Source organism: Ixodes scapularis, unplaced genomic scaffold (genome assembly GCF_016920785.2).
Source record: "Ixodes scapularis isolate PalLabHiFi unplaced genomic scaffold, ASM1692078v2 PGA_scaffold4__175_contigs__length_147842914, whole genome shotgun sequence".
Classification (NCBI taxonomy): Eukaryota; Metazoa; Arthropoda; class Arachnida; order Ixodida; family Ixodidae; genus Ixodes; species Ixodes scapularis.
In genome coordinates, this window is record NW_024609879.1 from 129,542,555 (window position 1) to 129,570,377 (window position 27,823).

The window sequence follows — 27,823 nt, forward strand, 5'->3', positions numbered from 1 at the left end:
GACATTCAAATTGTGTCTGCTGCAGTTGGTACTCATCGGCACATCTACTATTACAGTATGTACAAACTTGCCCTGATTGTAGCCACCGGATTGTGGCACCGACAAATTTGGGTTGTTCAAAACGCTTCGCGCTGTCAGCACTGCTAAGGCAGCAGCATTTTACAATAATACAAAGCGTATGCCGAAACGGTTGTAGCGCTTATCATGCTCAAATTATATTTTTTACTGGCGAAAGGGCAGAAATTAACCGACAACCATGCTGAACCTCGAGAGGAGTCGAAACTCACAAGCAGCTGCGGAGCAGTAGCAGACGAAAACGCGTGGAATAGTTAAGGAATAATGCGCCGGCCGCGCCACCTAGCTGCAAAAAAGTCGGACACGGTTTTGGACCCCCTCCAATGCACAGCGTCAATGGGAAGTTCCGTAACTGCGTTGATCTAGTAACGGTGGTTTTGTGTTCAGCACATTTCAAAGTGTTCAAAAGCATTTTTATTTCCCATACAAAAATTGAAATATGTTCCTTTTGACATACAAACCCGTTGTATTTACTTTTTTGTTCATTTAATACTGAATTTGTAGTATTTGCGTCAACATTTACGACGCGTGTTGAGAATTCTGTTATCTGGCAACGCTGATAACGCGCGGTCGGCGGTGCTTGGCTTTGTCTGCACGCGGATGCCACCGCGTCAGCTTCCGCGCTACCGCTCACAGCGCGTCGCGTTTTCGAGCGCAAAAAAACGCGCCATGCGGTCTGTAGCTCCACGCGAGCGCGCGTTTTTTTTTGAGGGGCGCTTGAATGGTGGCTTGCGATAGAACTAGAGATGACGTCAGGGCAAGTCCATGCGGAGTGGACGGGGGAAGCCGCCTCAATTCAAGAGAACCGTTGTTATTTGCGTGCGTGCGGGTAAGCGTAGTTGGAATGAAAAGGAAAGATGATTCTGCAAAAGCCAAGACCACCGAGCACGAATGAGACGGCAGTTTGGAAAGAGAGAAGGAAACACCTCACGTTGTATTTTCTAACTTCTGCAGAATCATGTCCCATTTTCATGTGAACTACGCTCACCCGCAGGCAGGCAGATGATAACAACGGTTCGCTCGAATTGAGCGGCTTCCCCCGTCCACTCCGCATGGACTCGCCCTAACATCATCTCTAATTTTATCGCAAGTCACCAGTCGAGCGCCCCTCGGAAATAAACGCGCGCTCGCGTGAAGCTATTAACATCCGCGGCGACTGTACATCAGCGCTATCTGTCGGGTAGCCTGGAACTCTTCCGATCTACGTATATTTTACACCTAATACTTGTTTTGTACCGTGCGATTTGATATATTTATCGAAATGTGTAATGTAGGTGATTTCTCATTAATAAGGCGAAGATTTGACTTCGCAAGTACTGGAAAACCATCAGTCTAGTTATTCGCAAATCGGATGTGTTCTAGGGCGACATAGATGGCGCCAGTGGGACAATGTACCAGTGTGCTTTTGGCTATATGCGGTTAGAAGCAGTTGCAACGCAGTCGATCTCGGTTAAACGCAAATGTGTAAAACCCTTAAAAGGGTAAAGTTTTTGTTATACTTCGGCGTTGAGTGCTACACTCAACGCAATGTAGGGCAGAACGTGGGCACTTCATTGGCCGGCGAGCAGGAACTCTATGGCTGCGACCAATCAATAGCGGTGTGCGCTGCGCTACGCCGCGTTTGCTATACGCTCGAAGACGGACTATAGCCGAGCCTTTAAGTCGGACCAGCGAACTTGAGTGAAGTTATAACGGTAAATCGGAACACATGGCCTGCAGCGGAAATGGCACCCCCGTGGTCGCCGCCACCTTGTCCGTTTTCCACATTAGTGGTCACGTGATGTCAAGACGTCTCTGTCCAGAGATGAGACAAGCGTGGTGATGCGAGTGTAATTGAGAGCTGAATAATGGTAAATCATGGCATTTGAAATGTTTGACTAGGCTTACGATTAACAAGCAGGGCCTGGTTTGCACGTATCCCATACAAGATCTGACAAGAAATTGTCACCGATACGATGGAATCGGTCGTATGTCGTGCACCGTAGCAGTGTCGGAACATCGCATAAACACGTTTTGCATAAAATTCGTGCAGTCTCGTTCCGCTTGACCATCAACATGTTGAGGGCTGTCGCCGATTTGTACGTGAGGGTCATGAAGAGATGCGAGTGGAAGCCTAGAGGGAATGCGTGAGACGTTTCGGTGGTTTCGTGTGACTCTGACACAAGACTCGAGGATACATTGATGGCAAGCAGTTCATAGAGGTCTGTAGGCAGTTGTCAAGCTCAGCTAATAAAGAACCCCAATGTCGACTCTCCGGTCACAGCTGAAGAAAGTTGACCGCAGTTTAATAGATATAATTTTCCAGGACAGCGCACACCTGCTCATGTTGAAGCTAAATATACTCACCTGTTTGGCGGCATGCGCCATATGTGGTTACAGTGGCGAGCCAGGATCGCACACCAGGCCAGCGATGGCAGGTACGGCGAATGCGGGGCTGCGCACGCGGTTGAAGATCAGAACCGTTTTTGTGAGCCTTAAAGGTAGTCACTTCTTATTCAATCACATTCGGACATTTCAACCCCGACAAATTGGTGACCCGTACGACTGACTCGTTCATGACTCCTCACCACCTTCAAAGATGAGTTCGGCGGAGGGTGATACGGCTGCTGCAGATGCTGTTTCCTCAGAATCTGTAGTGGCCTTCCAAATCAAGTTTCCACCGTTCTGGGCATAGAGCACTCGGGTGTGGTTCACGCAAGTGGAAGCACAATTTCAACCTCGCTACATCACAGCTCAAACAGCAATGTACCTCCACGTTGTTTCGTCAGTACCAACAGAAATTGGCGACGAGCTCGAGGACATCCTTGCGAACCCACCGGCAACCGACCCGTACAACCAACTGAAGACTGCCGTCCTCGCCAGAAACACCACATCTGAGCGCAACCGTCTTCAACATCTGCTAAACATGGAGGAACTGTGCGATCAGCGTCCCTTCGAGCTGCTGCGCCGGATGCGGGAACGTCTGAGCGGCACAACAGAGGACACAGATACTTCATTTCTCCGCGAGGACTTTCTACAGAGACTTCCAAGTAGCATGGTCGTCGTACTTGCAACGGCTGACGATATGCATCTCCATCAACTGGCGAACTTGGCGGATTGAGTATCGGAGTACCCCACGCCCACAATTGCTGCTTCATCAAGCCTCGTCCCAACAACTATGAAATCCTCCTCGCCGGAAAGTTAGCAACACCAGGGAAATTTGCTCAGCCGTTTAGAACAGGCTGTTCAGGACCTACGGCTGTGTCTTCATCCACAAAGCACTTTCCGTCGAAGGTCAAGATCTAGTCGTTAGTCACCTTCCAACGTTTTTCTGAACAGCGGTCACTGCTGGTAACACGAGACGTTCAAACCGCACGCGCGCAAATGTGTGCAGCCTTGCGCGTGGCAGGAAACTAGATAAACCGTCACGGGTGGCATCAGGCGAGGCCGGTTTACGTAAAATCTTCCTTTTTAATATCATGCATAACGTCACCGGTCAACATTTTTATGTTGGAGCTGAAGTGAGCGTCCTCTCTGTATCACTATCAGGAAAACGTCAACTCGCGAAAACATCGCCCCTTCGAGCTGTCAATGGTGCATCTATTTCTACATACGTCCAACGCTCGCTTACCATCGAATTTGGCCTATGTCGTACATTTTGATGGATCTCTACTGTAGCTGACATTCTATGGGAATTTTGGGGGCCGACGACCTGAGTACCTTTAACCCTAGTATCGATATGCTTTCTCGCCGCTTCGATGATGCAACGACCCTGCTATCCGTTCATGACACTGCTTCTACGCACACAGTGTCAGAGGTTCGCCCAGCGCTCCAACTTCTGCATTTGAGGAGCTGCTATTGTAGTACCCCGAAATCACAGAGCAGATCAACGTGGAACAACAAGTCAAGCACGCTGTCACGCACCATATCGCGACCAATGGGCCTCCGGCGTTCGCAAGACCACGTCACCTATCAACGAAACGTCTTGTCAGGGGTTCGATGCCAGGAGCTCACAGGAGTTCAATGACATGCTCCATCTTGGCATAATCCGCCCTTCTGCAAACGATTGGTCCTCCCCCTACACCTAGTACCCAAAGTGACTGGTGGCTACTGGCGACCCTGTGGGGATTATCCCGCGCTCAACGCACAAACTGTGCGTGACCGGTATCCACTCCCATATCTTCAGGATTTCACAACAAATCTTGCTGGGAAGTCGGTTTACAGCAAGATATACCTGGTCAAGGCATATCCCCAGATACCAGTTGAACTCTGAGACATCCCGAAAACGGCCATTACAACTCCTTTTAGGCTGTTCGAGTACGTACCCATGCCATTTGGGTTGCACAGCGCAGCACAAACCTTTCAACTTTTCATCAGCGAAGTGACGCGGGGCCTAGACTTTGTGTTCGCCTAGCTCGACGATCTGCTCGTCGCGAGCACTTGAATAGATGAACACGAGCCACAGCTTTGACTTCTCTTTGACCACCTTCATTCCTTTGGCCTTATCGTCAAGCCAACCAAGTGCATATTCAAATTTCCAGAAGTCGACTTCTTTGGTCACCATGTCACGGTCGCCGGAGTCACGCCACTGAAGGACAAGGTTCAAGCGGTGAGTGATTTCCCTAAACCTACTTCGCTGCGCAAGCTACACAAGTTCCTTGGCCTCCTCAACTTCTACTGGTATTTCATCCCGGACTGCAGTGCGCCCGTATTCTCCAATTCCTAACGCTCCTCTCTGAACAAACAAAGGTCCCAACACAACTGTCGACTGGTCAGTTGAAGCAGCGCCTGCTTTTTCTGTCGCGAAGAAAGCCCTGGCCGACGCAACCCTTCTCGTCCACCCACAAACTGACACACCAATTCGACTAATGACTAATGCTTCCAATATCGCCTTTAGTGCCTTCCTGCTGGAACACATCGAGGAGGAAGTACAAACTGCTTGGTTTTTACTCCCAGAAATTGCAACCGGTCGAAACGAAATGCAGCACTTTCGGACGAGAGTTGCTGGCCATCTTCCTTATTGTAAAACACTTCCATCACCTCTGTCATAATGTTTCACATTATGACATATCATAAGCCTCTAAGATTCGCATTTGAAAGAGGATATCCCTATCTAGGCCTAGTTTCAAGCAGGCCGTGGGAGTCGTCGACACCAATGGCGGAGGCCTCCCGAGTACAAGGAACCGAGGCCGATTTCCCCGAAAGCGCCGACTCTCCCTTGCCCGCATAGGGTGAATTTGCCACTGGCGCACCTTTGCGAGTGATTATGGACGCGTCCCGTTTACGGGTTACCTTCTACCGGCCTCCCCGGGCACGTCCATTTCCCGCAGGCTACATAAGCCGGCCACCACCTGTGACCGGGGCTGGTGGGCGTTGGCTTGACGGAGCATTCATCGTTGTTTTACTGCTCCCCCCTTTCCGTGCTTCTGCCAGTTACGACAGCGCGGTCTCCCTCCTGGTGATCCTGTCAATTCAGGCAGCGCCAACCTTTCTTCTCTTTTGTACCGCCTACGGGCGCAAGCATGTGGCATAATCGAAGAAACACGTTCTACGGTATCCTTGTGTTTCGTGTGGTCTCCCGTCCACCGGAGCCTAACGGCAGCCAACGGACGAACCCGGCCGTAGCCGCCAGAGCAGTGGACAACGCAGTGGATGTTCCCTCACAGAGGTCAGCAAGGTAAGCCAAAACCCACATTTTGCAACCGACGAGTTACGGAGTGGGTATTTACCTCACTGAGGACTTTGGGGTAAACTAGAATCCTACAAGGCAACCGCACAAACTAGTCTGCTCGTGAGATATGACAACTTGATTTCGTCTTCGAGTTTACTGTTGACATTCGGCACGTGCAAGAATCTGAAAATTCATTTTGTGATGCTCTTTCGCGAGTAAAGCCCTTTCCATTCAGCCTGCCGTGGTGGATTTTGAAACAATGGCACAAGCACAACATAATGATCCTGACCTTTAGGCGGAGCTCTAGAAGCAATCGTCACTGCAACTAAAAGACGCTCCCTTGCCACTCGAGTTATCAAAAATCCCCCGCGATGTCTCAACTGTTACTCCAAGCCCCTTCGTACATCTTTCATTTCAGAAACCAGTATTTTAGGCCATAAAATGTGCAAGTCATTCTGGAATTGGCTGCACAAAACTACTGGCCACTGCGCGTTATGTATGGCCCAGTATAAATACTGATGTACGTCGATGGACCACAAACTCTCTAGTGTCAGCGCTACAAGGTCACCAGACCTGCTGTCACCCCCCTGGTTCACTGCTCCCGGAAGCGAGATTCGACCACATTCGCTTGGACCTGGTGGGTCCGCTGCCACAATGCCAAGGTTTCAGGTACCTGCTCACTTGCGTGGACATATGCGCGATGGCCAAAGGCAATACCACTGAGATATCCCAGCGAAACTGTAGCTGAAGAATTTCTGAAGAAATGGATTTTCCGCTAAAGTTATCCGTCGACCATCGCTACTGACATTAGGAGGGTCATTTGAGAGTGCACTATTTACAGCATAGACGCAGATTTTTGGAGTGCGACACACTCTGCCCACTGCATACCACTCTCCGCCAACGGCATTTTGGAGCGATTCTACGGACAGCTCAAGACCTCCCTCATAGCTCAACAAGGGACACGAATTGGCTTCAACATCTGGCCCTGGTTCTTATATGTATAAGATGTGCGCTCAAGAAGGATCTGGGGTTTATATCATCCGAACTCGTGTACGGTATCACACCCAGGCTCAGAGGTACGTTTTTCACGCCACATCACGACAAAGTCATCTATTCTCCATCCACATACATAAATCGATATCGCGATTTTTTTTTCAACATATTCAGCCGACCTGTTCCCGCACGCGACTCGGCGTCTATTTTTCAGATCTCGAGACTTGGCTGCATGCACTCAAGTTTTTGTACGTCAACTAATCAAGAAGACGCTTACTCCGGCATACGATGGACCTTTCAAGGTTTTTAAGCGTTCATTGAAGTCGATGACACTTGACGCCAACGGCCAGCAGAAAGTAGACGCGCTCAACAGAATTAAGCCTGCCTACATCAACGCAGCTACTACTTTGCTTACGCAAACCTCGGCAACCACAAAAGCTCAGTTGTCTCGAGCTCGCACAGTCCAACAGAAGAAAGTAACGTTGGCCCCAAGTTGCCGTTCAACAGACCAGTAAATAACGAAACACAATCAAACTTGAACAACCACAGCATGCAACCGTCTAATGTCTACGCTTTTCATAGGCAACGAGTCTCCTTCCATCGCCGCATCGAAAATGTTCACGACTTTCGCAGTTCGCATAACAACTGACTCCTCTGCAGCAACAGCATCTTCAATTTCAAAAGTCCCTCTCCTGACTTCGCACATCGAAAGCCAGGACACTAGGGGTAGACCTCTGTCCACCTCTAGGGTGCGCAGCGGCGAGTCAGGCACGCACAGGCCACGCGACGGCAGGTGCGGGGAATACAGGGCTGCGCACGCGATTAAAGATCAGAACCGTTTTTGTAAGCCTTGAAGGTAGTCACCGGTCATTTAATTGCACTCGTACATTTCAACCTTGACACTTGAAACGGCTTCCCGACTCTTACTGAGCTTTCTTTGGGGGGGATACCAGCAGCTGTGAGTTGTTACCCCGTGTTGCCTTGGAAGGACTGGGCATCTGCAAAGTCTCAAGCAAAGGCCAATCGCTGCTGGAGTCTCCACCAAGAAGGGTGGAGACGTATGAAGAATATAAGGAAAGAATGTTAAGTTCGCTCTATAAAGAAAGGTAAAACGCTGGATACACATTGCACAAATAAATTCGTTAATTTGAGTATGAAACTTACAAAATCAAGGTTTTCAGGTTTAAGCCGACGAATACTATGTATAATCACTGGCAAAGTTACGATGAAGATACAAATTTCGAAAGTAAAAGGGGAACACGAAAAGTCTCACATGGAGTGCGGATGGAAGACGGTGTCTCCCCGTGCTACCCGTCCAAGTTGTAGAAGATTTGGTGTTTGGCTGGGCTCATTATAGGTGGGGCCTCCTGACCACGCAGTGGTAGCACTCACCTCTTGAAATGGCTCATAAAATCACCGTAGAACTTGGCGTGGGCCTTCGACAGCGGTCACGCACTTGCAGAATTGGCTTGGCATCTTGTACTTCAGATTCCTCGTTTACCTTCCGCGTTTCGAACACACGGTTTCCAGAAGAAAACGTCTACGGAATCGCTCACTTCATCCGAATCTTCGACACTGATTTCAGCAGCGATGAGACTGATTGTTATCAAGAAATATTTGAAGCTGGTTATTTTGACTTGGATCCGCTAGCGACCAGCTCCAACGACTACGACAAGATTGTTATGGACGAGCCCACAGGCCTCCGCGGCGATTTTGCACACAAAGTACTCGGCCGCGAAATGGTCCACGCACAAAGCAATCGCGTCCGACGGGGACCATCCATCGCGCGTAACATTGCGTTTCCTTGTCCCACGTCGCGTACGATTCTTAGGAACCAGAACAACACAATCGGTGACTGTCTCTCCTGTACACTTCGCCATTCCACCTCACAACAGACTTCGCACGACGTTTGGAACCGCATTTGGAATTGTTCTCGCATTGAGTGCTACACAAGCGTTCTCTTTGGCAGCCAATGTATGTGATCAGGGAGGAAACCAGAGAGCTGAGTCCGAAGGACCGAGGATAGCGGAATGTTCAAAAGTGCGAAAGGTCAAAAGGCAAGGGGACAAGAGCGAGAAAAGCGTTGGAGTAAGCCGAGTAGCGCGAAATTGTGCCATCGTATCATGGTGAGCTTAAACAGCATGGCTACATAGGTAGACCAAGCATGAGAGAGCTTTGAACTACGCGACTATAATCACGTGGTTTATGGGCACCCTGGTGTGACTAACTCTGGTATCGACGTCAGACGTTTGCCATTGTTGCCTGATCGCCAGATGAAAATGATCTCCATTCTTAATTTTCTACTGTACTTGACTATTGCCCTTACTCTAGTAAGTGCAATTGTCAAGTTATGAATGTGGATTATTTTCTTAGAATCGTGAAACATGGGGTGTATACTACGTAACCTATAAGTATTTAATATTAAAAGCAATATAACCATCAAAATTTCTGTCCTAACCTTTTTAATGGTCATAGATATGTCGCGCCATGACGGTTAGTCTCTGATGCGAAGCGTCATGTGCTTGCTTTCCAAGCAGTTTCGGTGTTCCGAATTCTAAACAGCCTAACTTCGCTACTGAATAGCGCAGAGAACTTTTTTTTTTCAATTCTAACTGCTTTGGTGAGTTTTGACGACATGCGAGAAGTCTGTGATTAGAAACTGCTAAGACGAATGTTTCAAATTTTATTTAGTAAATTTTAGAAAATTAATTAATAATACTCTTTTCATTATCTTACCTTTATGTCCGCCGTGTTTGATACGGTTGTTCTGATAAAATTGTTTTCTCTAAGCGAATATCAGAAGGAAGCGCGAAAATTGTAGTTGGTTTTCAACAACCATGTTTAGAGAACTGTTTTTTTTTGTTTAACGTGCTTTGGAATAAAATCTTATTTTGGGTAGTAGTGGAAATACCCCATATATTTCTATATGCACAGTGAAGCAAACTCAACATATGCAGATGGCACCGATGTTGGAATAAACGTGCATTTGTCTTGTTCGTTTGCTTTGTTTGTGGCTTTTTACTCAGTTACAAGCCCTATTTTTTATGTTAAAGGTAATGGCATAGCGAATTTTACACAAAAAAGTACCTTAATTACTACCAAACTAAAATATAACAGCAACTAAATATTTGTCCGTCTAGTGGAAGAAAAAACGTTAATTTCTAATTTCTTAGCGAACTTAGCCATGTAAGCTCTCCACTTTAGCACTGATTAGCCATAAATATAGGATACGGGGAAACGACAAAAGAGATGCCACCAATATTTTTCGGAATTTATAGACACCGTGTTTCTTTTTTGATTATGTTTTTTTTACGCTAGCTTTACTTGAACCTTCTCGCGTGATGTTTTAGTGTCAACTGTATAATCAATTGTCTCCCTAAAAAGGCACTTTTTTAGGGTATTTGAGAGTGATGAACACATTGGTACTTGTACTTTTAAGCAAAAACAACTGATCCGCTATAAAATTACTTCAGCTAACGTTTTTTCTGAGACCTCTGTACACTTCCTACCATACTCAGTGACAGTTTAAGCAAGCAAATAAACAGTAAGGTTTAGTGTGGAAGTTACACGTTCTTATTTTAGAAGCCAGTGCTCGTTCCAGGTAAAACCATTGGGCCTAAGTGTAAGCAGAACATACGTAGAAAATATGGTTTACGTGCGGGCGAGCAGGTCGATATTTACCATGCTGAAGTAACCTGAGACTAGGGTAGAGAAGAAACATCGAAACGTAGAAGAGACAAAATAGACAGGACGACGTCTCAAACTCAGCTGTAGACAGGCGAAGTCTCGAAAATAGACAGGCGACGTCTCAGTTTGAGACGTCGCCTTGTCGATTTCTTGTCTCTTCTACGTCTTGGTGTTTCTTCTCTACCCAAGTCTCAGGTTAATTCAACAGAACATATATGTTTCATTCAAGGGTAACCTTAGAAAAACAGTTTTAGAGACGACTGGTTCACATGCGGTGCATCAAACAACACCACATACCTTTGACCTGCCATAACAAAGTTTATATACAAATCAGTTGATCTGGAATCTCATCAATATTGAATTAAAATGCATTTGACGTTAAGACAACACCTACAGTTGCCTGTTCATAAATTGATTGTTCAGCACACTGCTTTAGAAAATGAAAAAAAAACGTGATTGCATGAACATGACATAATTTAATTCCAGTATGCCCTCTGCCCTAATACTCACAAAAAAGTAACACTATCACTTTAATAATTATCAACTTTTAAATCTTGAAATTTTAAACCTAGGGTCATCTACAGACAAAGAACCGCGGTGCTCGGCTTACCATTACGTGCCTTTATACTTTGTCTCATCCTACGATGGACTAATGGTCGAAGCCACTGGCCACCAGGTCCAACTACCGTTACACGCTAAACTATTACATGCTTAACAATGATTAGGAATGGACAAATAATGCTCCGAAACAAAGAGTGCAGCATCATTTCTGTAGCTTCGACACCGCAGAGGGCTTGCATGTTGTGGCTTTTTTTGCGATGCAAAATTGGTGAGTCACTTAGTGCTATACACGGGTTGCACGTGACGTCATTCAGGTAGCGCCCCGTTGACCCCCAGAGAAGAGGGGAAGAAGGAGCTCCCCTCTTATCAGGACCCTCTTTTGTGCCTCCCGGATTTGCACCAGATGTCGCTAAATTCCTCCCAGAAGATTATAGAAGATTAATCCGTCAGTCAAAATTCTTAAAAAAAGCAGTTTCCCTCTCCTCCTCTTACATGGTGGTCAAAAGTATGCGATGTGACGTCAGTGCAACCTATGTATTCAATTCGAACCACTGTCCGCCTATCCCCATTAGACGCGGGCACCGACACGTGCATCGAAGTGAAATACCACGCAATTTCTAAGTGGCTCGTGAATGGAAATGGTGGTCCGTAGCTTTAAGACTCGTTCACACTCTTGCAACCGAGTACGACTGAGAGAGACAAGACCGGTTTTTTACCCTCTTGCGACTTTTTAGGACCGGGCGCGCTGCTGCGGAGCTGGTCCTAAAACGTTGTAAGAGGATTAAAAAAAATCCTCTCTCGGTCGTACTCGATTGCAAGAGTGTGAACGAGCCTTCAGCCTTTAGTCCATCGTAGGGTGAGACAAAGTATAGCTTCGACATTTGGTCTGTGGCATTCTTATTGGCTAAAACAACAGTCTCGTAAACTGTGGAGGAAAAATAAGATGATCGGGTCTCGCCACGCCCTGCGTTTCTTAAGCTGTCAGTGAGAATAGTCAAATAAATAATTCAATGTTAACAGCTGGTGCAGCTCATAAAGAAATGAAGCGGGATGAAGACGGCGCAAAGTGCAAGCTGTTGTTTTAGGAAATTTGGTATCCTTTTGCCAATCACACCTCCCTAGCTCCATCTCTATATATCTCAATTATTTTATTTTGTCAACTTCTATTTCTTATTTGATTTTACCATGTGAAACCAAAAATCAGCTGTGCTTCATTCATCGAGTACATCGCGAAAGGCTTTAGCTCGTGAAGAGTTTGAACAATATTGGAATGCATGCTTCGGAACAAGAGGAGTCATATTCTGAACTATTTTTTAAATCGTCAACCGGATATGCAAACATTTTAGCTTTTACCTGAAAGCGTATTATACTGATCATTCGTTTAGAGTGGAATATTATGGCTCGTTCGAAATTTATACAGTTTTCTACATACGAGCGCCCATTTTCATGGTGATTAATGTTTTAAAGACTAAATCTACTTAAACGTGAACATTTGCCAGATGTCTAACTGGTTAAGGCCGGACTAATTAAAAAAGAAGACATATAATTAAGCCCTAATTAGGGACCCGAAGTTTAAATGCCTACTCCGCCTCGTCCTCAGGGGTGGCTGTGGCGATCGATGGCAGTTGAGGAGCAATATTTTTCTTTTTCTTTTGTATGATGATGCATTTCTCTACAGGTTGTTGATATCATAGCCGAGTCGGCGGGAAAGGGGGGGGGGGGGGGAGGTATTGGTGGCAGAGCGTGCTAAAGCACTCTAGAGCCACTAATTGAGCTAAGCTTAGAGTATCGGCACTCTGTTCCGCGATATTGTCATGGGCGGCGCAATCTTAGTGCTTAGTGCAAAAAAAACAAAACAAAAAAAAAACGCAACTACCGATCGTCATAATTCAAAAGTGCGGCTTCCTCAGCCTTAGATTCGGTGTTAGGATGCTCATGAAGATTGCTTTGTTTTGTCGCAAACTGTTGAAACGTTTGAGGAGGGCTTAAAAGCGTTTTCTGTTATGTTGAATAAAGCTTCAGATAAAGGGGAAACCATAATTTGGTTCCATTTCACATGAGCGAACAACGTTTTACCGAACAGCGGTTATTTGAGTGACTCAACGTTTTAGCGAATAACTGAGGCGCGTACCAGTTATTCGGACTTGAAACCGCAGACTGTCGCCGCTTCCCGGCGACAGTCTGCGGCGGCATTTTATCAAAATGTTAACCTATCCGGCCCACCCGAGATACGCTGCTTCGCGGCGGCCGACAATTCGCTAAAGTGTCTTTCGATTAGAGTCGGTGGTCGCTAAAATGAAGTTCGACGAACTGAGTGCTACCTGGTCGGAGTACGCGTAGTGAAAATTCGCACTGCAGAACCCAGGGATCCCAATCCAATCCCCACATCTACCCGTTTTTATCTCGATAAGCATCGTACCAGCGTGCGGTCGTGTATCACTACTACCTGATGCATGCTAAATACCCCAGGCTAGCAGTCGGATTGCACTAACTAAATTACTTATCTACAGTAGGTCACGATGTTGTCATGTCCTGGTAGACTAACTCCGGCTGTGTAAACAACTAACAACAAATTTTTGTTTCTCTTTCACCGAGTTGGTTAGCGCACACCAGCGCGGAGCACGTGCAGCGAAAGCTCGCTCGGCAGAATCAGGGATCCTGGGTTAAATCCCAACCCTGCCTGTTTTGATTTGGATGAGCATGCTGTCGAGTATAACTACTGCGTGAAGCACGTTAAAGACCCCAGGCTGGTAGTGGTTTTACAATTTCTGAATTTCTGATCTATGGGTAACAGTGTGTTCTGGCCTAATAAAGTCACATTGCATAAACAACTTACGACTAATTTTATTACGTTTTAAGCCCGTTGACGTAGGCAGATAGTAAAGCGCCAAGGGACCTAATAATCTTTTCTGGCATAGCTTAAATGTGCCATATCTTAAGAAAAGTGGTAATCGGTGGTATAGTTTCAAAGAAGAGGATGCGGATGTTTTTGAAGTCAACCAGGTGGCCCTCGACACCGCAATGTTCAGCGACCACGTTCCTCTCGTGATCAAAATTGAAGACGTAGTTTTTGGTACTGCGGGATCATATCCTGAATTTTTTGGGTTTCGCTGATGCACCTGGTTTGAACATCCGCGAAGGGGATACTGTACACAACACCTTGCGCCCTCTCTTTGAGGGAGCGACCTCTTTTTGATCGTGATATAAACTGTCCAAGTGTTTATTCTGGCTTGTGGGCGGTCTGTATTTCTTCTCTAACTAGCACACGTGTCAGCGATTTGCTTGTTCCTTGTTTGTATGGGACGCAATTGCGCGTGGTTTGGCGGGACTGTGTTGTGGCTGCAGGTGTCGATGACTTTGTTTAATGCAACGGGTAAAGCGGTGGAAAGAACTGCCCGTGTGCCGTTCTCCCTGATGTCAGCAAAGACGTTTTGCTTCGGTTGTTTTCTGTCTGCCTATGATAAGAATATAGTCTTCGCTCTGGACAAAACTATCTTGGCCACCGGCTAGTTGGATGATTTTAGTCGAACTGAAGGTAGCGTTCAGTTTGCGTAGGTCTTTGGTATACAAAAATGTCAGCTCTTCCTCTCGTCTTTTCACTAGTACATCCAGAAAAGGGTAAGTGTCATCCTTTTCGCGTTTTAAGGTGAACTGTCTACCCGGCTCAATTGAGTTGAGGTGAGCCCGGAACTTGACCACTTCAAACTTTTTTTTAGAATGCAGGAGCAGTCATTTACATACCGCAAGAACACTTTGCGACTTGCGGCAAACGCCTGCAGTTTCGTTTGCTCAATCCCTTTCATACACAGGCTTGCCGCTGTGATGGAAATAAAGGCACATATTGGGGTTCTACTGGTCGGCCTAAAGCAAGACTCCTTGAAGCTGCAATATGCGCTGTGAAGTCTAAACTCAAGGAGGCGGCGCAGATCCTCAGCGCTCAGTCCAGTGCTGTCACTCAAGTTCTTGTCTCTCTCGACGTCGTTTTGTCCAGTGGCAACTGCCAGAGGAACCGGAACACCCATGAAAAGAGCGATGCCATCGAAAGACAGCATTGTCTTCTCAGAGCTCACGTTTAACTGTGAGACATTCCTCATGAAGTCAACGAAGTTGCGGACATAAGTCGCTATATTTCCAAAGAGGCGGGAAAGAGTGCGGTGCCGCTAGTTCTGCAGATCTGGAAGCGATGAGTTGTTTATACAGCTGCAGTGTCTGCCAGAACATGGCGATATTCTTGCCCATTGTAGATGAGAAATTGAACCAGTGCATTACGAGTGCTAGCCTGGGGCCTTTAACGAACATCACGCAGATACACGACCACACGCCGGTACGCAACGGAACTCACGATAACACCAACCCATAGTCTTCAACCAGTAGAAAAATAACCATGATAAAAGAAGAAAAAAGAAAAAAAGCACGAAAATGCTGCTTTTTAAAGGACATCGCCACAGTCACCCTTCAAGAAGAGGTCGAGTAGGCTTTAAAACGTCGGGTACCTCACTATGAAATCGCAAACGATTTTCGAGTGTGCCGATTGTCTTTCCGTTTTTTTTTTAATCCAGAAGCAATAAATATGGTTCATCTGAAATTGTGCGTTGGTAAGATTGTCTAATATTAATAATGATCCGCACATCTCATGAAATAATAATCTCGGTATGTAGAAAGTTCTCCTGCCTGAATGAGTCCATCGATGGTGCAAACAGCGAAGCTATGACGCCTCACGACTTTTATGAGAGGCATCAAGGCTGGACTCCATGCGGAACCTCCTACCTGGGCAGTGAAGAGTGCAAGGTCTGTTTTACCAGTTACAATCAATATCAGTGAACCCCGCTTTATCTTGTGCGTATACAAATACAAAACTTATTGATGAATGTAAAAATTACGAAAAGAAAGTGGAGCGCAATTGACGCGATTATCAGTTCATCTCTCAAGAATGGACCGGAAAACGTCACAGTACCAGGATACAAAAGCTTTTAGTGGACGGTTTTTTTATTATGTGAGCCTCAGCCGTCTCAATTTCGCCAAGTATATTAAAGTTGAATTGAATGGCCTCTAGCATTCTACTCCTTCAGCTTCACGTGTGGCGTTGTCGCTGCGTATGGCTGGTCTTCCACGCTGGCCATCATTACTACGCGTGTCGCGGTCTCTATTTTATACTAGGAGACGTTAAAATTTAGACGTATTTGTCTCTCTGAAAACATGCAACTAAGCGCGAGGGCAAGACAAAAAAAAATTTGCTTTTTTACAAAAAAACAAACAAACAAAAACAACCACGCTTGACGTGAAGACAAAAGCAGCACCCTCAGCTGCTTCGCTCACGTCAATTTATTACTCTCTCTCTGTGCTGCATATTTCTTCTTTTGTTCAGCTGGCATATCCTACAAATTTTTTATAGATATATTGCGCTATCTGAGAGAGACAGCGGAAGTTACACCTACCCTCTTTGCTTTGTCTGTTTAATGGCATACATTTTTGACTAAAATAATTGTTTTGGCTATGAAGTTTTTTCTTTTATATCTCGCAATTTTTTAAACTTCGGCTTGCATATTTTAGTTTTTGTTGAGTTTGAGCTTGCATTAATATGTAGTATGTTTCTGTGGTCTAAATAGTAGTGTGTTGTCTGCGCCTGGCCGTTCCTTAAACTCGAAGGGTTTTGTTTTCTAGCGATGAAGAAGAACATATTTAAATTACTTTTATTCTACTTATTAATTTGTGCGTTCTTTTTTTCCGAGTCAATTATAAAACGTGGAGGCTGTGAAATAAATTTTACAACTCAAATAAAACCAACTACAACAAAAAACAAGTATTACGCCTACACTCTTAAAGGAGTCTGAAAAGTATAAAAATACTCTAAATATTGGAAGTGAAATTATATATTGCAAATCGCAAAAAACAGTTGGACATTAAGGTGATAACTTAAGGCAATCGAATATTCAGCACCATTAAAGTCTACAATTATGAACGGCAAAAATCATTTGGTATATATATGCTAATGAATCAGGATATGAGCTAAAAATGATTGTTGTTGAGGCGAAAAGAAGACCACGCGGAGAATGCAGAAATTAACTTCTAGTGGTCGGGTGACGATGATAACGTTCATGGAGGAAGCAAAAACGCTACAATGCGTGCTTCGTGCTTCGCCAGCCAACACATTAAAGGTTGCTTACATTGCAGATATACTAGCTGTGTAATCATAGTTGATAGAATTTAGTGAGGTGCGTGGTTTATAACTTGTTCAAGCCAATTGATTAGAAAATTTCGATGGAAATTTAAGTATACAGCAGTATATGTTTTATATTGATCGAATAATGACTTTTTATGCAATTTGTTTTGAAGTTTTGAAGGAGCGGCATTGATGCAGTTCCAGACGTGGCAGCTAAAATTCGTTTTTGCGTTCGAAGAAATGATGTTAAAGGAGCTGTGCAACAATTTTAACGTTGAAAAAATTGGTATATTTTGCTTTTGATATTGTTCATCTTGTCACAAATGATAGAAAACACACCTTTCATCGAGATGTTCCGATTCCGCCGCGTAATAGCGAGGCACAACTTAGAATATTCCCCGACCTGTAGCCGCGAGCGGCGGCCATGAGAAACACGAGGCGGGACGTCAAAGGGGAATCTTGTCGAAAGATAGCAAGTTGTGCGAATACCTGCTTGATAATAGGTAACTTTTATATATAGCTTGTCGTCCCAACACAAATATAAATGCGTCAAAAACCTGGTATTATCGTCAAAACTTTTATTATACGGAGTTTTAGTGGCGCCATCTATCCTAGGTCCACAAAACCGTCAGCTCTCTCTGCTACCGCAAACAGAGCGAACAGCCGCCAGGAGCCAAAGGGGAGGAAGACAGGGCCGGACGGGTATGGTCGGACCCGGATGAGACTTTCCTCCTTTCACCATATTGTTCGCGCGGCGCCCGGATGAGTTCTCGCTGCTCACTGATGGCTCTAAAGAGAGAACTTTTCCGGAACCCCTCAACGTCACTGCGCACGTGACCCGGAAGACGACGTACGAGTTGAGAGGCGGCAAAAACCTGGATCTTTTTCATTTTTTTTTAAATCAAAACTAGGGTATCCAGGCAAAATCTGTTTTCTGTAGTTCACTTCAGAAGTGTCGGGCATCAACTTCCACAATAATTTAAGTAAATCCCTGAAATTGTTGCACAGCTCTTTGAATGTTACTAATTATAACATACCGGATGTTTGGACAACAACAAAATATTTGTAGTTATTGACTCACCAGGTTGTCCATAAGCTTGATACGTGACCTCGTGTGGCACTAGCGGCGACAAGGGGCAAGGTTCATGGCAACGAGGCAGAACCCTTCGCAAAAGTGCCAATAGCTGTCATTCTAGCCAGCACCACTGAAATATGTGTGGCAACCAGGAATGTGTAAAGATTTCGTATTCCTTCCGATTGAGCCACTCATGGAGTACGGTAACAAGTCATTGCGCTGAGAGCGTTTCTTATTAATTTGAGCGCCTTCGGCTCTTTACATTCAATCAACAGCGCAAAATTTCATATTTTTAACGATCTCAGAAATAATATATAATTTTCACAGAGTTTCCTTTTCTCAATTAGACTTTTTATTACTTGAGCACCGCAAAGAGCGCCATCAAGCAGTGACACTGAGAACCGGTACGCTCAAGTGCCTAGCTCTTCTTCGCTTGCAAAAGCATTGTTTTGTTTTAAGACAAACTGGGAAAAGCTTACTTGTAAGCTCCTTTGTTAGAGATCATTGAAATATGACTGGTATTTCCCTACAGTGATAAATGCGGACGTTACAAAATATCGGTGTAAAAATATTTTTTTATTACTTGTAAATGCGAATTTGCAGTGGCTTCCTCAGAATGTAGTGGTCATACAAAAATACCCTTTAACGGCAGCTTTAGATCCTGCACCAAAATTTGGTCTCGTGACCAGTTGCGTATTGAAATATTTTTTTTTTTGCGGCTGAAGAGGAGGTTTTATCCTAACAAAAAAATTAGCGATCGATTGTTTTTAAACACTTGATAAAATGCAACTTAATATATGAAGTCGACTAATTTACCCAATTATATTGCACAGATATATTCGACTAGTGAATAATCTAAATGCCTTTTTCGGAAATTCTGCTTTATTTAGAATCCAAAGTTGACAGCCTATCAGCATCAAAATTGCAGCATTTCGTGTTGCTTGAAATCACCTTTTCCATTCATGAGTACAACAAACTACACAATTCCTGCTCCAGATGGTGAGCAATGTTACCAAGGTAAGGTACGTAATACTAAATTACTTTTTGTTTTTTATAAAAGAGAACTCGATAGGAAAGAAAGTCATTTATTGAAGGAAAGGAGTTCGAAGAAGACAATGCGAGCGCAAGTTCGTCTGCTTCTTGCACAGGTGTTGCGATGATGTCAGAACGCCCAGCTCTTATTAGCTGACTAAAGAAGGGTTGGGTAGATCCCAAGGCATCTTGCATTGAGGCCTACCCACTATTCTCCCAATCAAAGCCAATCAAAGATCGACGTCATTCTGAGGTCAATACAACCCCTCAAAAAAAAGCAGACGACTTGCTCTTCACATGGTTAAAAGTGTAGTGGACAGGGAACTAACAAGACACGTTTCTCAAGGCATGCTTCGCCGTAGCTTTGCAGGTAAGCACAAGCTGCAGATACGTGTAGTCACTCACAGGATACGAAAGACAGAGCGTGACTTGCTATGCTACCGGTTCTTGGTTCTTCTTCATTGATTCTTCGGCGTTCTTATCGGCTGATGCTGCAATCTCTGACATTTGCTAATACTTCATCGGCTAATGTGGCAATCGCATTGGCTGCGGAGTGAGAACAACGTGCTTGAGTCACGCCACGTCCTGCCTCTCTTAAGCTGGCAGTGTCTGGTGTTTTTACTTAGGCTCATGCAATGATGGTCCGGTTATATATTTTATATGTATGTAAACCATTCAGGGAAAATCATTCTCTTGGGAGTTCATCCCAAGAGCATGGTTTAGATATATAGGAACGCCGCAGCTACACCTCTTGCGGAGATACACAGTTTCGAAACTTGAGGCGTTGACATTGATAAGGAAACAAGTCGGTGAAACACGTTTTAGAGGTACTTTCGAAAATTATTGACCAACCAACTGCTATGCCGGGTATTCTAACAAAGGATTAAAAACAAAATACTTCAAAAATAGAACGGTTGAAAAAAAAATCTTTTTTTTTTCGAAAACAGACTGCCAGCCCCGGCGGACATCAAGTATTGCAAAAACCATAATAATAATTCTTCCGCTAATGACGACGAACGACTAAAAACGTGTCTTCAAAATGATGTCGCCGGCCTCTGCAACGCTAGCAAAACGAAATTTTTCTGTGTGCAAGATGGCCGTCCGGTGGCCGCCATCGCGCTGCAGCGAACATGCGGGGATGCGCGATTCAGCCATTGCCATAGAGGTCGGTGATTCCAGCAGCTGCCGCCCAGCCTCCGCCACTTTCACCCGGCTGATTGTTTGGTGGCATAAGGTGGCCGACTGGTGGCCGGAGTCGTAGAGCTGCAGCGGAGCGGGGAAGTGCGATCCCGCAAGTGTCATAGAGATCAGTGGAGCACATTTTGGCGCCCGCTGCCCACCTCCTCAGTGGCCGAGAAGCGCAACACACGTGCTCCATACGTCCCAATATCCTACGAGGGATGGGAGGCAGTGGTTTCGCGCCTCGGCCACCGTGGAGCAGGAACGCGAGTGCAAAGATTCGCTTCGACAAGAAACCGAAACCTAGAAACGCGTACAAATTAAGCGGTTTCTCGTAAACCTGTAAAATGCTGCTCCTTCCATGCTTTACATCTTTCTCATATGAGTTGATGAAGTCGTTTTCGATCAGGCTTACCAAGTTTCTCTTTGGAAAAATATGTTTATTTTCAATTATTAAAGTTAATTAGTACAATTTTGTTAATTATTTAACTAATTTGTATCTTTTTTGCTCTATCTGGAAGAGGGACGTCCACCGTGGTTTGCAGTTTTGGCCCAAAAAGAGATTCTTTTTTTCTCAACCACTCCATATTTAGATGTTTTTGAAAGCCTTCGCATGAACGCCCGGTATATAAAACGTCACAAAGTATACCGAAATGCACATCTTTTAATTCGTTTTAGGGATATGCAAAATGCATGCTTAGCCATATTGTAGTTTTGTTTTTAAATAAAGAGACGACGCTGATCTCTCTGAGTGTGACCAAATCGCACCGTCGATGTTTTAAAAACCCAAAATTGTGTTGCTTTCAAACACTCCTTATCTGTTTCCAGTGACTTGAACTTACTTGCGATTGCAAAACATTTTGTAACACTGAACCTTCGAAGGCGAAGAGCGGCAAAGAACCTTTATTAGTGGCGAAGCTCCTTAGGATCTAGCCTTGTACGTCCGGCGTCTGTGCTTACATCGATCTTGCTGATGCTCGTGCTCGTGATCGTGAGCTCACGTGCTCGTGTACGGCAAAAAAGAGAAAAAAAGAAAAACGATGAAGAAAAAGAATGAAGAAATGTTTGCGCAGTCGCCAGGATTCGAACCCGTGCGGGGAGACTTCAATTGATTTCTAGTCCATCGCCTTAACCGCTCGACCACGACTGCGGGACAAGTAGGGGGCTCTGAGATGTGGTAGCTCAAGAGCTGGGGATGTCATGGATGAAACGTTCCATGTATCCGCTCAACGTCTATACAGGAGAGGGCGCTGCGGTCAAATGCGTATGTAATCGCGTTAAACTTTGCATGTATTGGCTCAACGTTTATAGACGAGGGGGCGCTGCGGTCAAATGCTCAAAGGCGTATATAACCACGTTCCATACCACACATTCTGTTTCTGACGTGGATGAAGACGCGCGAAAGGCTCGGCATGCTGCGGCTCAGCGTCTACGCAGACAAGCACCACCAGAGCTTCGCCTCAATAAACATCATTCACCACGTGGAGATGCGGTCATTTTTTTAACATTGAGCTAGCTTGTCTCCGTTATAGGGGCTTTGCGGCACGAAACTGACCCCATAAATATATTGTCTGGAACCAACAAAAGCTGTACAGCGGTGCTCTCTATCGTAGGGTGTAGAAAGTGATGCAGTCCCCAGCGCTTAGTTTTTTTGTTTTTTTTTGCGTCCCCTTGTCTTGCTTCATAAAAGCCCCCCCTCCCTTCTTTCGGGTCTTTTCACCGCGTTAACAGACAAGAGAAGTATTATCTTGAGAGGCAGTATCTTGGCGTTCAACATTGTGTGACGTCAAAGCAACAATGCCAGCTAACCATTCCTAAGTGCCGATGCGTACCGGAGAATGAAATATAGGTAGAAGTGGATAACCACAAGTGTTTCGTTGGGTGTCTCCACGTAAATTTATACAATGTTATTCCGGGTTATATATTCATTGTGTTATATGATACATGTACTTTAGAAAGTCATTTCCTTGGGAGAACTCAGGAATACTATAAATACATGGTACTACACGAAACGCGGGTCAAATCATTCCTGTGATAAATGCGCATCGCAAAGAAGACAGGTTGATACTATAGAATTGCTCTCTGCCAAGGGCCCATTTAGAAAGAAAAAAAAAAGTGTTCGATATTATTAGGAAAGCAATTACTTTTTGTATTTTACTTTGTAGTTACTAAATTTATAGGTATAATTTCAACCAAAAACTTGCTGGGCATCATCGAAAACTATTAAATCCACACAGATTGCACAGATATGCGATATGCACAGTTTTTCTTCGGCGCTAAACAAACATTAAATTTGGTCATGTTGTGTAGGGGGAAAAGGGGGAGGGGGTGGCTTAGAAGGCAATGCAATGAAAAGCAGAGATAAAACTAAGCTAGAGAAAGCATGACGTTCTGCACTGTATTGACTTTGTCATATCCAGTAGGGATGTCGCGAACCACCCTAGGTTTGATTTCGAAAGGTTTCGATATTTGCGAAGCGAACTGAGGTTCGATTTCGAAAAATTTCGATATTTTCGTACCGACCGAGGTTCGATTTCGAAAAATTCGCAACTTTTGACCACAGCGGAGTTTCGAATTCGAAAATTTCGAAGCTTTCACGGTTTCTAAAATTTCGAATTCGAATATTTCGAATATTTTTTTACTTCAGGTTCGATAAATTCGAAGATTTCGAAAATCTTTGTACAAAAAATTCGAAAACCTCGAACGCTTCGAATTTTTATGGACATGAAGTTCGAAGAAATCGAAGATTTCGAATTTCTTTCTGCATAAAGGTCGAAAAGTTCGAAGGTTTCGATTCTCTTTTAACGCTAAATTAAAAAAAAAAAAAAAAAAAACTTTGAAGATTTTGAATTTCTTTTTAATCCAAGTTTTGAAAGTTCGAAGTCCGATTTTCAAGTTTTTCCACAGTTTCAGTTTCAAATAACGTCTTCACGACTCACTGGTTTTCACAAAATCAAGTTTAGAAAAGTTCGGGTGTGATATCTAGATTCTGCGAAGTTGGTCATGCAATTGAATGAGACGACGAGTGTCCCGGACGTGCTAGAATATTTGCCAGTGCAGAATTGTGACCGCCAGCCCCGGGGAGGGGGAGTCTTTAAAGGGCTCATGAAACGCTTTTCCAACTTTTTCCTGTTTAGCTTTCCTCCTCAACTCATAAATCGCGCATTCCACCAAACAGTCAAAGAAGAGGAAAAGGGGGAGTCCCCTCTTGCTCGCACTCTCGTTTGTGTAATCCGGACGCATCCTTTCTCCCCCTAGAAGATTAGCCCGTCGCTCAAAATTCAGACAAAAGTTGCTTTCCCCACCCCGTTCATTCCGAAGCTGACAGTGCTGTGGAAGCTACGTGCTCGTTGGGCCAGCCACACGTGCCACGTGAGCGTGGCAAATGTGGCTGCAGAGAATGAAGTCAGGTGATGAAAGGGAGGCGGCTGATTGGTCCGGCAAGCGCGTAGCATCCACCACAATGTCAGCTTAGGGGTGAAGGGAATAAGTGAGCTCTGGTTGCGTGTGACGTCAGTTTGGACCCGATGACACGCTTTTGGGACCGCGGATGTATCACAGTGAAAAGGCAAAGAGGTTGCGAAGGGGAGGAGGTACGAAATAGTCCGCTCTGTTTTCAAATTTTCGCACTGAAAGTCAGGCTTTTGACTTTCTACCTTTTTTATTTTGGTCCACTGAACGATGTGCTATTAGTAAAATCCCAATCTAAAATGATTCATCCCAACCCAAAAATCGTTTCATGGGCCCTTTAACCTGCATCACGCAGTAGTGATCACACGAACACACTGTTTTACGAGACTCATCCAGTTCGAAACGGCCAGGGGCGAGCAGGAGGTTGAGGCTCAGAAAAACTTTGAAGCGACCTGGCAAACTACCTCGCCACCCCTTGCAGGCTGGTAGTAATCCGATCCGGTGAAGTTTATAACTGTCCTGGAGGTTTATTTTCTGGGACGGAGGAACCGCCTCGCAAAAAGCACAAAAGCCGACACAACTCGAGGTCGAGGAGCGTTCTACCATAAAAGTGGCGTCGGAAGAGGAAAAACGGGGGGAAAGAGGGTAGCGAGAGGTGGGGGGGGGGGGGGGGGGGGGGGGGCTTCAGCTTTTTTCTTTCCCTTGCAGGTATTTCGGACTGTGAAAGAAAACAATACGGGGAAAGAGGGCGTGGTCGAGCTTATTTTAATCTGAAATTATTTATGGATATGTATAGCTACTGTCGCTCTTCACTGCATAAAAGGTTGCGTAGATGGTCATTGTTAGAAACTCGTCAGAAGGCACTGCTCGTCACATGCTTAGTGGTTCGGAAGTTCAAAGCTGTCTTTTCGACCTAAACACCTGTGCCGATAATAACAAAGAAAAAAAAAAGAATAAATGCGGGAATAAAAAGCAGGAGAAAACAAAAACAAAAAAAAACTATCAAGAATTCGTCGGAAGTGTTATATTGTTGCATATTCAGAGGTTCAGAACTTCGAAACAAGTTTCTTTTACCAAAATGTGTACAGGCTAAAAGAAACACGTCCCAGAAACGTAAAACGAAAAAAAAAGTTTTTTTTAATGACGTGCTGAACTTGAACACTATTAGAAATCTTCTCCCATGAGTTAATTTATTCCTTAACGTGAAAAAACAATAAATATATTATTTTGTATTCTGCAGATGGCAATGATATGTACTGCCTGTGGTGTTAGGTTAAATGCGATACCTCAAACAACTTAGACGAAAATAAATATCAAGTTTAGGTCATAATTGCATGCAGATACATGTTTGGACATTTCTTCGAAACTCACGTTGAATAACAATAATCACATCTTAAGACGGCACTTACCTAGGCTATACATAGATCATTCTTAAAAAGGTATAACATATCTACCATAAATAGCTCCGGCTGCAGCGTGCTTCAAATCTGGCACAAACGATACTCGTCAAAAACCCGCCGTCCTTCCCGCCCCTTCAGGGATTTATTTCTTTAAACCTAAGCATGCCAGAACATTGAAATAAACGACATTGTCTTTCGTAAGGAACGCAGCACCGCGTGTAAAAGCTAGAGAAAAAAAAATTACGAATGTACCCCACTACTTGAAATCAAATGAAACCGTCCGCCGGTCTTTCGAAGTTCGACGAACGTCGAACTTTTACCCTAAAAGTTCGAAATTCGACGAACTTCTGACTTTTCAGAATTCGAAAGTTCGAAACTTTTCGAATTCTCTTGATCAATAAGTTCGAAAGTTCGGAATTGATCGATTTTTTTGGTCAGTCAAGTTCGAAAATTCGACAAGCATCGAACCTTGCAGCGCAATAAGTTCGAAAGTTCGAAAAAGATCGAATTTTTTAGCGTAATAAGTTCGACGGTTCGAAAAGCGTCGAACTTCTTAGCTTAACAAGTTCGCAAATTCGACCTCCGTCGAATTTTACGATATACACAATTCGAAAAATCGAAATCTTTCGAACCTTTCGAACCGCTTGATTCGATCATCGAAACTTCGATTCGAAAAAAGTTCGCGGCATCCCTAATATCCAGTATTCATTAAACTATAAAAAACAGAAGTGACGTATCACTTTTCCTTTAAGTAATTGAGGTAGAATGTACTTTCTAGATTATATTTGCGGCTAAGAATATTAAACAATGATAATTTTTAATTGTTTTCCGTATCAAAAATAGTTCACGAATGACTGTTTTGCATATACTGTAAACGACTAAATTTTCGCGAGAACCTAATTTTCGCGAATTTCGCGAATCGCCTACAATTCGCGAAAAATAAGTTTGCGAACAATTCGGACAATATGTGAACGCTACGGAAGCTACACTCGATTTGCGAAAATGTGAACCCGCGAATAATTTCAAATTTCCAGCTTTGCCCCGATTCGCGAAAATTAAATCGTTTACAATATATATAAAGGAAATCACGGACATAAATGACTATACTGGAAAAGAACGGGCAACGTCCCATTCCTTGTTTTCCTTTATTATAGTTATATCGTTCGTGAAGCCATACAGGACTTGCTTATAGTTATAGAAAATTGCTGTCTTACCTAAATATTTCGATGCTACGTTGCTGCTACTGGTTGCCAAACCTTATGGCTCGCGCTTTCGTTTTCGGAATAGTGATGGCCATGCAAACAAATTAAGTATCTATTGTAAATGAATACATTCGTTAGAGTTGAAGGTTACATTTACGCTCAACTTTCTTTTTCACCGTCAAATCTTGAGATAATAAATATAAAAAAAACGGTAAATAACACCGATTTCTCAGTGTTTGTTCAACATAGATGAAACGCGAGAATATATCTATGTTCTGTTGCACCCATCATAATTATCGTTTAATCCGATTGTGTAGGCGTGAGATAATACGCTACTTCGTCTTTTAAATTTGTTTAAAACCCTCATTCACTTCTCGGGTGATCGCAGCTTTGTTATTCGTTAAAACGGCTTGATAATTTGGATTTAAAAAAAAAAAAAAGCTGTATTAAGAAATGCAGTGAAAGTATCGTTTGTAAACGTTATGCAAAATTAATGAGAACGTGACGAGAGTTAAATAAAAGAAATAGCTGTCAATTGAATACTGTATTTAGCTAAAGGCTTCAATTATAGCTCAGAAGCATCAGGAAATAATAGGATCACAAGTTGAATACAATAAGTATAAGAAAAAAGATTCCATATATTGAACTTAGGCCAATTCATGAACGTCATCTAACATAAAGCTAATAAGATATGTAAATAATTACGTTATAGCCACGCATATTGCATTTTTACCTGGTCTTATGCTTTTAACCTTAATGAAAGTCTTCTCTTTAATATTACAGATCTGCATTGGAGGTGCCTGCTTGACGACCAACGCAATGTTAGATGAACATCCTCCTAAACGCTGACGCGACGCTGCAACAACATTGCAATATTTTTTCTCCCCAAGATTAAAAATATTTCACATTTTCCTATCTTTTGTGTCATCATTTTAAAATAAAAAATAACGCCTCTTTAATAAACAACTTTTAGAATACAGGAGAAACTGCTAGTTTACATAACATAACCAATATGGAAATAACACTAAAAAGCAGGATGATTGTAAATTGCCCTAATTTGTTGTAGTATTGACCAAAAAGACCTGAGCGAATTTTTTAGTTAATTAAATGGCCATATAAATATACACCTATAAAATATGCTAAATTCAAACAAACAAAAGTAAAACGAACTTACCAAAAGTACAATGGACAATGAGCTTATTTCTAGATGCTTAGCTTGTATCGCGTACAATTTTTTAAAACTAAGACCCGGTATGCTTCGCCGAACTTATTTTGCACATCATTGAGAAAGCGCAATAACATTAACCCCATTTCCTGAACAGTTACTGGATGCGTGGGCTCTAAAATAACCCAACATTCAAAATTTCACTAAAATAACAATCAATAAACCTGGGATTT

At 43.8% G+C, this 27,823-nt stretch overlaps 1 pseudogene; it reads left to right on the top strand.

Annotated features, from left to right (window-relative positions):
- The window catches only part of LOC120837317, a 60,168-nt pseudogene extending 32,870 nt beyond the window's left edge, over positions 1-27,298 (top strand).
- The last annotated feature ends 525 nt before the right edge of the window (positions 27,299-27,823 follow it).